The sequence below is a fragment of the Cupressus sempervirens genome, chromosome 1 (assembly GCF_028749045.1).
Source record: "Cupressus sempervirens isolate cs-2001-9-10 chromosome 1, ASM2874904v1, whole genome shotgun sequence".
Classification (NCBI taxonomy): domain Eukaryota; kingdom Viridiplantae; phylum Streptophyta; class Pinopsida; order Cupressales; family Cupressaceae; genus Cupressus; species Cupressus sempervirens.
In genome coordinates this window covers 357,687,138-357,701,302 of record NC_143118.1, presented here as the reverse complement: position 1 = coordinate 357,701,302, position 14,165 = coordinate 357,687,138, and the positions used below count along the sequence as shown (strand labels likewise).

The 14,165-nt window shown below is 33.7% G+C and overlaps 1 pseudogene; it reads right to left on the bottom strand.

The window, feature by feature from the left end:
• Positions 1–13,032, bottom strand: part of LOC149577730 (uncharacterized) — a 62,958-nt pseudogene extending 49,926 nt beyond the window's left edge.
• Positions 13,033–14,165: the final 1,133 nt, after the last annotated feature.

Genomic DNA, 14,165 nt, shown 5'->3' with positions numbered 1-14,165 from the left:
ATGGCCACAAACATTGCTAAAATATTTGTATTAACCCTATATGGACACTCAAACTTCAATAAATCTTCACCGAACACTCTCTTTATTATATGTAAAGCCCATTCATGGTCTACAAAGAAAACCTTCTCTATCATTTTATCTAGATCTCACTAATGAAGGATAATTGTCTCTTCGTACACTTCAATCTCACTAGTGCATGCATGACAATAATGCAAAAAAGCCACTACCACATAGCTAACCTCTATACTCTATTTCACAGACTAGGCAAGCAATACATATAGAAAGATACATTAACACACTAAATGTTTAGATTCCACTAGCTTGACCATCTTTTCATAAATGATATAATTTATATAATGAGTCACATGAGAAATGCTACTATTTAAAACTTTACATCTATAGTAAAATAAAAAAACCCAAGTTCACATAAGTTAGTCAAGAAAAAATAGTCCTATAACTACATTTTTACTATTATCAATATGTATCTCCTCAATGAAGAAATTCCCTAGGTCAATATTGAATCTCCAAATATTTTGTAGAAAAACTATTTATTATTATTAATATGCTCCTTACAAGATCATGATTTGTGTATCATAAGAAAATATGTCAATGAGCACCCTATTGCCATAAGACAACCTCACAAAATTTGTAGAAAATCCCAACCACATTATTTAATCCCCACAAGGTAGCTGCTTAATTTTCCAAGTCATTAACTTCTTGAGTACCTTCATGGTAAATGTGAGATAGCCTAATCTCCTTAACTTTTCAAATGGGACTTTGAGTGGAAACCAATCACTTATTAAGATTCTAACTATCAATTAATATTATCGTAATTGTATTTACAATTAGGAGGGAACATTATTTAATCCCCACAAGGTAGTTGCTGAATTTTCCAAGTCATTAACTTCTTGAGTACCTTCATGGTAAATGTGAGATACCTTAATCTCCTTAACTTTTCAAATGAGACTTTGAGTGGAAACCAATCAATTATTAAGATTCCAACTATCAATTAAGATTATTGTAATTGTATTTGTAGTTAGGAGGGAGTCACTCTCTAGGTAAATATAAATCCAACATTCAAATAGATCCCACACCTCACCCCTATTATTATTATACTTGAGCATCATGTTTATGTTTCTATTTAATGAATACTACTTATGATTATACAAGATTCAATTTGGCTTGTCATAATTCTTGGCACAAAATAGGCAAACAGATGGATAAAATGATGAATGAGTCAAGAGTTAATAGTTTGGGATAGATAGGGGTCAATAGTTCAAATATTAACAAATAAAAAGAGGAGAATAAATTATGGAGGGAAACTATAAAGTGGTGAAATGGAACCACTCAAATAGGGAAAATGCATCCACTTCATGTGCTAAATTATTAATATGTATGTATAGGGAGGAGAATTTCCAAGCATACTCCCGTGTTGAATCCAAATTAGATTAGCAAGACCCAAGTAAAGGAAAGTTCTTCTTGCTTTTGGCTTTAGTCAAGATTGGGTTAGATGGGTTCTTAGCTGTGTTACTACTCCTTCCTTCTTGGTCCTTCTTAATGGTGAACTGACAGAGCTTTTTGGGGCTTCTAGAGGTCTTCGTTAAGGAGATCCCATCTCGCCTTATTTGTTTATCATTATGGCTAAGGGACTTGGTAGATTTCTCAAGTTTCATGTTTCCCAAAATTTGATTCAAGGATGACAATGGGGAAATGGTTTGCCTGATCTTTCTCACCTTTAGTTTGTTGATGATACTGCCCTTGCTGGGAGAGCTCGGATTTGGGAAGCTAAAGCCTTTTGGCTCACCTTGGATACTTATTTGGCTATCTCTGGGCAAAAAATTAATGACCACAAGTCCTCTATTTTTTTCTTCAACACTCCTGAGCTGATCCAGCAGAGGATTGCTAATATCTTGAGATTTCAGATTGCATATCTCCCTCTGACTTACTTGGGGGTCCCTATTATGGTGGGTTGATAGCCTAGGCTCTTTTGGAAAAGCTTGCTTGAACAACTTTGACAAAGGGTCAATAATTGGACTCACAGGTGTTTCTCTACTACTGGTAGGGTGACACTCCTTCAATCTGTAATTCAAGCTCTTCCCATATACAAAAGCATGGTTCAGGCTGCCCCAGTGTATTTTCTTAAAGAATTTGATGCCCTCTCTCATCAATTTCTTTGGAGTGGCAATTTGCAACATACCAAATGGAGCCTCATAAATTGGGATACTATTTGCAGGCCAAAAAAGGAAGGAAGCCTTGGCCTTCGGTCTACTATCTTGTGCAATCAAGCTCTTGCTGCCAAGCTCTATTGACATTGGTGTACTAGTTAGTCTCAACTTTGGGCCCATATCCTGTCACACAAGTATTTACCTAGTGTTGAACCTTCAGAAGTTTCCAAGTTTTCTCTTGAGGGAAGAGGCTCTATGGTGTGGAATACCCTCAAGATTGGTACTCACCTTGTGAAGAGAAGTTTATTTTGGATCTGCAACAAAGGCACTGAGGCTCTATTTTTGAGTGATTCTTAGAATGGGCATCCTCCTCTCCTTTCCTCTCATCCTCACTTGTAGGCTCTTTGTGATTCTTTCCTTTTTGCTAGATGGAATAAGGTGGCTCATTATAAGGAGGCTTTTAATATGGGCCTTGCTATGGGTTATAGATGGAAGAATTCTTCTGATTGGCCTCTGGGTGGCTCACTAGGAGATCAGCTAGAACTATCTCAGATATTGGCTTCTAGGGAGTGCAGCTCGTTGTAGCAACCTAATGTTTTAGCTTGGGGAGGTGCTTCTTCTGGCAAGTATTTTGTTTCTTCTGGGTACCTTGCACTAACGAAGCAACTTTTTTGTGAGGTGGAGGTCTCTTGGTGGAAGAAAGTTTCGAATAGTTTTTCATGGCATAAGTGTAAATTTTTCCTCTAGATTTTGGTTTATAATCATTTTCTCACTTGGGATAATCTCTTCAAGTGAGGCTTCCAGGGCCCTTCCATTTGTGTTCTCTGCCGTAGTAGTGAAGAGACTATATCTCACCATTTTTTCCAGTGCCCCTTTGCCAAACAGATTTGGCACCTCTGGTGAAGTGTGTGGGGATGCACGTGCTAGCATGTGTCCTCTTTGTCTAAATTTTCAGACCGTTTGGGCCATTCCCCTTCGAAGACTTCTTTTCTTCAAGTTTCTTGGACTATTGGCCCTTCCCTTATTTTATGGCATGTTTGGCTTGAGAGGAATAGGAGGATCTTTCATGATTTGCAGTTTGAGCTTAGGCACCTGTGGGGGAGAATTGTTAATTTGATTCAGGAAACACTCCTTGCTAAATGTGACATTGGTGGGGGTTTGGATCCTATTGATGCTGGTATTTACTCTCGCCTCTCCTTTCCTCTTCAGGGCTGCACTCCCTTGATCCCCCACAGCCGCTCTAGGAATAGATCTAAGCAACACTCTCAGTGTGTTAATCATTAGGGATGTTGGTCTCCTCCTGAGGTGGGCACTCTTAAAATCAACACTGATGGTTCTTCTCAGGAAAATCTTGGTCTGGCTGGTATTGGGGGAGTTGGGCGTGATAGTTCTAGTGATATCCAATTTCTGTTTTCTATATACAAGGGTTACCATACCAATAAGCTCATGGAAGCCCTAGCTATCTTGGTTGCAGTGGAACAATGTTGTCTACATGGCTGGAAAAGAATCATCTATGAGACTGACTCGCAGGCGGTTGTGAACTTATTGCATAATAGGAACCTTGTGCATGTGGATTGGCATTTGGCTCTGGTTATTCAACAGATCATTTAGTTATGCAATTCTCTAGATTATGTGTCCTTTATGCATATCCCTTGTGAATGGAATGGTGTGGCTAATTATCTGGCTAAATGAGCCTCTGAGCAGGGGCTGAATTGGAACATTCTTGATCTTAGGATGCTTCCCCTTGATTTATCTCAAATGCTAGTTCAACTTGTGGACTAGGATAAAGCTATGTAGTTCTCTTTGTTTCTTGTGTTGTTCAGCTCTCTTTGATATTCAATACAAATTTTACCCCTCTTTTACTTTAAAAAAGAAGAAGGAAAGGACACCAATACTGAATTGAATTACTAAAAGAAATATGATGCAAATAAATGTTCTTTGTCCTATGTATGATATGAAAATGTGATTGCAAGATTGAACTAATTGACTAAGTAAGATGTGAAATGTAAATCTAAATGTCAATTGTATTCAATCAACCCAATTATGATGTACAATTATGTTTAAATTATAAATTGAAATGAAATTTAGAATGCTTCATGTTGAAATTGGAGAGGAAAGTGTCATTTTTCTCCAAAAAGTTTGGATCTAGGCCTGATTTTGAGATTGTATCTACAAATCCATGAATAAAATAGAAAACCTAGAAAAAAACTATACATTTTTTTCTTGTTGAATCCTTTAGCATACGTCAACTTGGAGGAGAAGTGTCCAAACACAATTCCATAGGGTCACCCTATTCCCTATGCTCTCTAACTAGGCCAACCCAACTTTTTGTGGAAGGTCTTAGGGAGTATTTTATAGATCCATAACCACAAATTCACTCTCCTATTCCTACGCATAGTAAATTGGGATGTTTATTTTTTATTTGATGAGGGCTTTCCTTGGTCAAGCCCTAAATTGAGGAATCAACCTTGAATTTAAATGAAAATATAAAGGAAATGCTAACATGTAGTAGGATGGTATATACATCAAATAAAAGACACAATTACCTTTGTAGATGCAATTGAATTTGATATGTGATCAAGTATACAAATGAAATAGACTTGGCTCAAAGAAACCAAAAAGGAAATCAAAGAAGTCAAAACCTCATGAATAGGAATGTATTTGACATTCCATGATGAATGATAGAAGAGCTCAAAGGAATTGGGAAAGATGGATCTCCTCCTTACAAGCCAAAATCCACTACTGCCTTGAAGGAAGAAGCTTGATGCAAGGAGGAAATGCTTGAACTTGATAAATGCTTGAATAACTTGCTTGCTTGCTTGAATTCCTTGAGCTTGAGGGTGTATTTATTGCTTGATTTTTAATGGATTGATGGATATTTGTTATGAAAATGAAGATCTAAACCCTTCTTTTACACTAGTTGTTTGAGTGGGAAAGGTTATCGTGGAAGAGATTACCTTGTTTTAGAATAGGTTGACCAAGTTGACATGCTCCCAACACAGGGCATAGATCAAGGTTGAGAGGCCTTGGAGGAAGTGTAGAAGGAATTGGGAGATAATGGTCCTGCCAGAAGCTATGACCAAAGGTGATAATGCAACACCCAAAGGACCATACCAGAAGGTGAGAGTTGATCTAGAAGTGTGATCCATATTAGAGGATGAGAAAGAGAGATCAAAACCACATCAAGAAGGGATAAAATATCTCAAAATGAAGTACTTCCATTTTAAGATGGTACATAAACAAATAGATAAAATAACATGATTAAGGAAGATGGGAAAAGAAGTCATGGTAAAGATAGTATGGCTTGGGTTGTGTAGAAGATAAAGAGAAGAGTATACCTTATGTGGTAGAAAGAGATAGGATTTTGGGGAAGAGTAAGATAGTTGAGAGTTTGCAAAACAATTTTCTCAGGGATTGAGTATTTGAGAAAATAGAAAAATTGACTCTTATAGAAACAAACAAAGATTGTTAACAAATTTTGTGGAAAATAATTATAAATCTTTGAATTCTTATATTTTGGTTTGGGAATTTGCACTTTACTAGAATTATTCATGAAAGATTGATGGTTAAATTGGTTGTTTTTTCTACTTAATATCTACATGAATTATATCATCCTCGATTGAAGTTTGAGGTTGAGTTATTTATTTATTTGTTTCTATTATAATTTTTTCTATTGATGTGTTTAGTTATAGGATTCAATTATTTATTGTTAAGTTCCTATCACTACCCTGATAGAAAACCTATACAAACTTGTTATTATTTGCAAGCATAATACATACATGAGGGTTGTGAGCCATTAGATTGGTATCAAAGTTGAGATATTTTCCATCGAGTGATATTAGAGTAGGATTAGAGGTATGGGAGGGAGATTTGAGAGCGTGAAAGGTTTGCATATAGAAGTTAGTTTTGGTCATATAACCACAAATAGATATGTGTATGTAGATTGACAAGTTTATGAGAAAAATTTAGGTACCAAAAAAATAGGACAATAAAAAGAAAAGGAGCCCGAAGGTATGAAAAAAGAAAAAAAGAGAAGACACAAAGATGGAGTAGGTCTTAAAATAAAGGACAAGATGAAAGACTATATACATGTGTGTGTATGTGCATACATACATACATGTGTACGTACATACATACACAAGTATGTATGTACATACATACATACACACACACACATATACATACATACATACATACATACATATAGACACACACACACACACATATCATAAAATTTACACCCAAAAATGATTGGATTAATTGTATTCATATCCTATGCACCCTTGAACTATATATTGTATTTTTCTTATACCATATTGCATTGCCCAATGATCTCCTTAATTTTGGTTATCATAACATATAGAAGAAAGAATGTAACCCATTCTTAGTACACTAGCTTATATGTTATGGTCTAATCAATGAATGTGATAGGCTTGATATATGACATTTTTTTAGGGAAATATGTCCGGCTTCTATAATCGTAATAATATTGCATAATTATGTATTCATATATTAGCTTTTTTGTTTCCTAGGTTTATTGAATTCACACTTTGCTAATCAGTCCTCTTTGCAACAAGGGGACATCACCAAGGTAGTTTGAATCTCTTTTGGGAATATTGACCAAGCATATCTAAGATTGTTGGTTTATGTTCCTATATTTTGGAGGGAATTGATCTAAGTTAGCTTATTAATTGGTCACAATATTTTTTCCCATTAGAGCATGTAGATGACTAAGATAAATTAGCAAGTTATTATACATTTTTTTGAGGTTTTACATCATGTTGTTTATTCTTTTATATGCTCATGCAGTTATATAAATTTTCATGGTGATTATGCATTTTCATACAGAGTGATTAGATACTCCCTAATTTTACTAAATACAATTTTAGGGAAAAATAATATCTACCTAATTAAATATTTATTTATGTAGTCCATCCTTTGTAGACTAGTTACTCAAGTTTACTTTGAGGTAACATTTTTTTTTAATATCAAAGTCATAGGTTTGAGACATACCATAGACACCTAAATTTGACTTATTCTAGATAATTGAATTTAGTCATGTTATTGGACTAGAAAATTTTTGTACTATTGATTAAATAATATGCACTAGATTTAATTAGTTAATGTTATTACACACACACACACACACACAAACTACAATCTTTAAAGTTAATTTAATAAATTAATCAATTCCTAGTCTTTTCCCATTCCTTGATTAAATCAATCGAATAAATTTATTTTCTTCAATGAATTTACTTTTATCCCTTTCCTTCACTTTGAATTAAATTATTTAATTAAATTTTAATTGGGTGCATAGCTCATAACCTTAACCATCCTCTTGTTCTCATTTTAAGTTAATCCCCATCTAACTAACTCGTCTTCCAAGTCACCTTATGTGCTTATCCTCTCAACCGTCCTTCTAACCAATTCTATCATAACCTCCCTAAATATGTGCACATTTTTATTTTAATTTTATTGGGAAATTTTTTTAAAAAATTTTTGGACATCTTTCCCATTGGAAACTTGGCTATTTCAACCTTCATTCAACGTTACTCCACAAATTGTTGCTTGTCCCCGTCTCCAACAATGTTCATCTAACTTGACCTCAAAGAGGACATGTGGTACATTTAACAACCCTCCACCTTCCCTCCATTTCTATAAATAATCCATCTATTTTGGTTCACAAATATTTTCTATTTAATCCCTCTATTTTGGTTCACAAATATCACACAACCATGTTATACAAAGTTACTCTACTCATTTTCATGTTAAGTTTAGCATACATTGCCCATTTATTTTCATTATCAAATAACCTTGCACTGTCATTATCAATCCATCATTGTATCTTCATTGAAATTCCATCTTTGCAAACATTTTTCACAAGCATTGAGAATTATTGTGCACTCTTGGCAAGCTAGTGGGGATATATATCAAGATCGAATACTAAAGAGATGTTGACATCAGAAGGAGCTTTTGTGGTTTTCATATTATTATTTTATGCTTTGAATGATCTCTTAGCTTCTTTTTTCAAAAAAAGGCTCAATTGTCATTGCTTATTGTTGTTTTTATGGTTCATTTCTTTAGAACTTTGACAATTTTATTGGACATACATTTAGTTACACATACATGCATCACAATCTATTTGTATCGTTATGTTGAACTGACCTGAGATTAGTCTTTTTCTTTTCTTTTCCCTTTTAAAGGAGTCTTTATTATAGCATCCAATTGTGAGTTTTCACATGAACAATGAATTGTTTCATATTGGATCAACTTTTCTCACCTTTATAACTTTATTTTCTCTCTTTTTCCATAGATGTTTGATTGGAGGTGGTCCTTAAGCCCCATAAGGTTAATGCATATGTCTACTATCATACTATTTTCTTTAGTTGCAATTTTTCTAGTGCATGGCGAGCACAAAGTACATGCTTTAGTACTTTGTATCAAAAAATGAAGTAAAAGGGTAATGAGTTCTAAGCCTACTAGATGCCTTATTTATGTGCATATTCATCCCTTACAATGTGGAGAGATGTGCTTTTACACTTGAAAACAAGAGATGAGTTGGTTGAAAGGTTTGTGAAGAATTCCTTTCTAAGTTTACAAGTTAACAACTTGAATAATATGATTTATTAAATTTTACTGAAGAAAATTGTGAGACCTACATGAAATTTAATAAAAGGGATATGACTCATAGAATCACTATGAGAAAGTTAAATGCCATTGATATGACAATTGAGAGCATAATGAAAGTGTTATATCTAGCTTCAAAATTTTGAACAGACTTGACCGTGTAATAAGATCATGTTAGCAAAGGTGCCTATCTCAAATCTGCAAATGAACTTCATTACAAATGGATTATAGAAATTTGATAATGTTAAGTAGTGGGTAGTTAATGTCCTTCTATAAAATACCTTAAATCAAACCAACTTACTCCAAACTCAATGTGAGTAATTGATATCTTTCTATAAAATACCATAAATCAAACCAACTTACTCCAAACTCAATTTTAATTATAATGAAAACTTTATGATATAACTTCATGAACTTACTAAAAGATGTAGATATAATACTTGTTACATGTATTAATATTCAATTACAGATGACAATTTTTGCCTACATATCGTTCCCATTGATCTTAGGTTTTACTATTCCTCTTGAAATTTTCCTACTCCCGTAGTTTATGGCCAAAAAGATCTGTCCAATATTTTGAAAACGTGGCCAAAAACTTCCAAAACTCAAGTGTTATCTTTAATTTAAGAATTCAATCAAGAGTTCTTTCACATGAAATCTTGCACCTAATCTCATCAAAATATTTCTTTTCTTCTGCAATAAAAATTGAATACACAGGTCGATGATCAGAAAATTTTGATTCTCCTCTAACATAACAAATTTGTGTTAAACCTTTACCATACCAAAGTATACGATCACACCTGTAAAAATGAACATAATACAAAGGAATATTTAAACAGATGTATTTTGATAGGAATAGCACGTATAAACTAAATGATTAAAATCACAGCAGGAAATAATATTAAAGGATTAAAATCACAGCAGGAAATAATATTGATCTGAGAAAGTAATTATTAGGCTAGATTCAACTGTTTGTAGGGTTTTCTATATATGAGAAAACATCTAAGTTGAACTCACCATGCTGGTGTGCGTCTCTTTCCCTTTGATTTAAGATTCTCGCCAGAATATTGCTCTGAATTTCTGCAGTACTTGTAAGTAGGAGGAAAATATATTTTCCCTTCATTCCATCGTTCAAATATATGTCCTCTATTCTTCTCATTTCTAAGCTGCCATGAAAACCCAAGATTTGATGAAGTTCACAAACAAAAAGATTTATAAAAAAAGTTATTATAAAGTTTTAATCAACTATTAACACACCTATGAATGTTAAGGAATCATTCATTTCTAAGCTGCCATGAAAATCCAAGATTTCGTTGAATTCACAGAAAAAAGTTTCAATAAAATCTTAGCACATCTATGAATGTTAAATAGAATTATTCATTAAGAATGATTTTTTTATGATTTGGGTCAAAAAGTTAATTCAAACCCTGGCATTTCAATCCAATGCCATAGATTATATATCTACCTGATCTTTTTCCAACAGAGTTTCCCAGTTGTTTTTTCCCACGAGCTGTTTACTGTCAGAATAATGGAGTGCAAGACGATAATTCAAATCTCCGAGCCAAATAATTCGACTGCGCAAGGAAAGAAAATATAGAACCAAATCAGACAGACAGCATATCACCTAAACCCTTGTCATAAATTATAGTAGAAATTTGTAAGATCTCATATGAAGTTTTCTAATTTCAAAAAAATAAAAAATTTAATGGTTTAGTTATTCAAAATCTATTTGGGAGTATAACAATACAATATTGAAACCTACTCATGCTCCAAAATTCTTTCTGGGGTTTTCTGTGATAATATCTTGTCTGTTTGGCGAAAGTAGGTCTTCTTCATGATCTCCCTCACATCAGAATTCCTCAATATCTCATCACCTTCTTTCTCTCCTGATGTCAAATGGCTACAAACAAAGCAGAAGCTTGTCTGATTGAACAACATGCTGATCGAAACAGAGCCCTGTAAACAAGTATAATATCTGTTAAATAAGCATTGATACAAGAATATTGAACAACTTTCTTGCCCTAGAAAATGTCCTTCTTATCAAATGAACTTTTGACAAAATAGCATGGAAAACATAAAATCAGTTTTTGATTCTTACCTTGTTGCCAAGGTAACCCATTAGCCCACAACCAACACAAGAAACTTTTATATCTCTGACATGTTTTCTCAGATCACTACGCACCCAAACACACAGAAAAAGGCCAACCATCTGTTTGCTAGCTGCCAGGCAATAATTTGGCCCACTTGAATTGAAGTTGTAATTCATCTCACCCAAGTTGGATGAAGATCTTTCTGATGAAGAACTGTATGAGACTGGGCTACGGTAAAGAGAATATGGTGAATCTCTCACACTGGATGAACTTTCATCTTCTGATGAAAGTGACCCAAATGGAGCAAAAATTTTATGCCCTTGAGAACCCTCAAAATCAGAATCAAAACTGTAAATTTGATCCTCTGAAGATATTGACCCATCCTTTCTACAAGATGAAAAACTGATGCTTTGATTTCTATCTTTGTTCAATGTATGGCGAATAAGGGCTAACCATTTTGCAGCAGGACCATTGTCTTCTATACCCAGTATGTTCCCAGCATTCAATGGCACAATTTCCTGAAACCTGCAAAAACAATTGAGATAAAAAAAAAAAAAGGGTTAAAACTAAGGAATATAACATCTTTTCTGAGAGGAGGAGATAATATCAATGTCAACAAATGAAAAGGTCATTGGAAGACTTCTTTTTTTATGTTTGATGAATATCTTTCACTTTCAGTGGTTTTGAGAGAAAATTAGTCAGTAGATTTTTAATTAAATTAATAATAAATAATTAATTTCTATAACAAATGCATTAAGCATGAATAGACTAATAATTAAATTTTAAAATTAATATCTTTTGGAAATTTGTTTTGGTTATGTACAAAAATGGCATAGTAAGTAAATGCAAGTAAATGGGATTCTTTACTTCTTAAAGAAAGGTTTTTAAAAATATGGGATTCAGGGATTGTGGAGCCGTAATCAGTGATGTCTCTATGTTTTTTTAAAAATAGGACTATCATGACTTTTAGCTTTCTCTTTCTTACAATTTATGGAATAAATTGATGGCTTTATGTGACTAAGATTCACATTATAGGAGCTCTTTCAATCTTGTTTCTGGAATTTTACAATTTATTAATTATTCTATCAGTATATTGAATGCTGAGATGAGATTCTAAGTTTTTCAGTAAAAGGTTCAGATTTTGGTATTGAAAACCTTCTTTTCAGCTGCAATCTCTTATTTTTTAAGTTTGAGCAGTTATACGTAAAACTGTAAAAATGAACAGTAGAAAGCTACTGTTCCTAATTGAAACTGATAGACAGCTAACTAATGGCATTTAATACAACAACAGCTCCTATTATCAACATTTCTCAACACATACTTCATTCATGATATCTTATTTGTTCAGCTTCCAAGCTTTTGAGTAGTGTGACTCAGTTTTTGGTCTTTGAAATTCAATCTTTTGGCAGCTGATATGTATTTTATTTGTTTATTTTTAGTTGTTGATGTTGGTAATGATGAGCATGCAGTAAAACCGACCATCCAGCATGTTGGGGTATTCAAACTGAAAAAAAAAAAATGAAAGCTGTTTATTTTTAGACCTCAAATGCACACTACACATGCACAGTTGTTATACTACACCTGCAAATAAAGACAGTGAGATGAGACTCCACTTGATAATCTCTAGAAGATAGTTGATCAAGGGCCACTTCCAAGCAAATCAAAAGAATGAATGAACAATCACAGCCAAAGGAGGAATCACCCTGGCCCAACATGATTACCTGTATGCACCTAACAAAATGACTTACCCATGAATTGAAACCCAATTGACTAGAAAAAGAATAGTAAACACAGTTTCATATTGATACAATCACTGGAATGAGATGAGAGGATATTGTGTTTTTACCCAAAAACATAGATATCTGCTGGAGTTGATGATGTCCAATCATCCAAATTGAGATCACCGTGGGGCACTTCACCTCCTACATTCCATGTTCCCACAAATACCCTACAACCCAAAAAAAAACAAATTGAAGTCATGTTTTCTTGTCATGCAAGATGGGTTAAATTGATAGCTCTGTGTTTTAGAAGAAAATATTTTATAGGCAGTGGCAAAACAGTAACACTTTATCAAATCTCAGCTGAATATATCTGAATCCACTTTAATAAGTAAAATACCTTAGATCTTGCATGTTTGTATCCTGAGACATATATGGTCCATATCTTGCTGGAGTGTCATATGTAGGTCTGGTCAACAAATTTTCTGTCATGTTCGAGAAAAGCAGTAAGAATTACAACTGTGATAATTCAGATATACAAATAGATCATGGAATCTAAATCAAAATGTCGATTAATATAAAAACTAATTGTACCAACTTATCATTTTTATTTGTATCAGCAATGAAACCTTAAAAACTTGAATTCTACTTGGCCACTAAAAGGACGTCCCCTCATTAGAAGAAATTATTTTTGCAGCAATGCAAAGACAGGAAGAAGTGGTTTCCAATGTGTTGATGTTTTTGAATAATTTATCAAATTAACACCCAACTTATCATTGTTTTCAAAACAGTGATTTGAGCACCAAAATATCTGACCTTATACTAGAAAATATGCTTTTCTTTAAGAGCACTGATCTGTAGTATTAGAGGTCTCCTAAGAGAAATTTGAAATATCTTAGGGTAAACTGCACTTCATTGAATCAAACTAGAAAGTTTTCAACAATAAAAGCAATAATGCAATAAGACCATGAACATCCAAAACAAGAACAAACTGAAGCACAGTTATAAAAATCAGGTGCACATTCTTCCTTGTGAGAATGAGATTACCTTCAATAAATTCATCAGCTTGAAACTTTTCAGGTTTTGACTTTATATTCAGCCATTTCCTGGCAACCAACTTCGGCCATGAAAACTGCACATACAAAAAACCAAGCAGGATCCATTAATCAACTTCATTGTCTACAAAATATGGGTCCATCAATGTATTTGATAATGTTACATGAATGTTTCGTTGAAACATGCCTTATTCTTCTTTTCATCCATTGGTAGAGTCAAGTTGAATAGAATAATGATGTAGCCAGCAATGTGGGTTTTAAGAGTTTAGCAACCCACCACTCTTTTATATAGATAGCAGAGAATGAATGGAAACGTTTTTCTTATTTACAGAGACTTTGCTTAGATATGGGCTGACGTCACAGCCAAGAAGAAATATATTTGTAAATAAGAATGGAGACCCACTATTTTGGCAACCAACCAAAAGACCAGACATAGAAAGCTCTGTCAATGGAGAAGAATGATTTTGACTTATTAGTTGGAATGTCAAGGTTTACATGGCCTGCGATTCA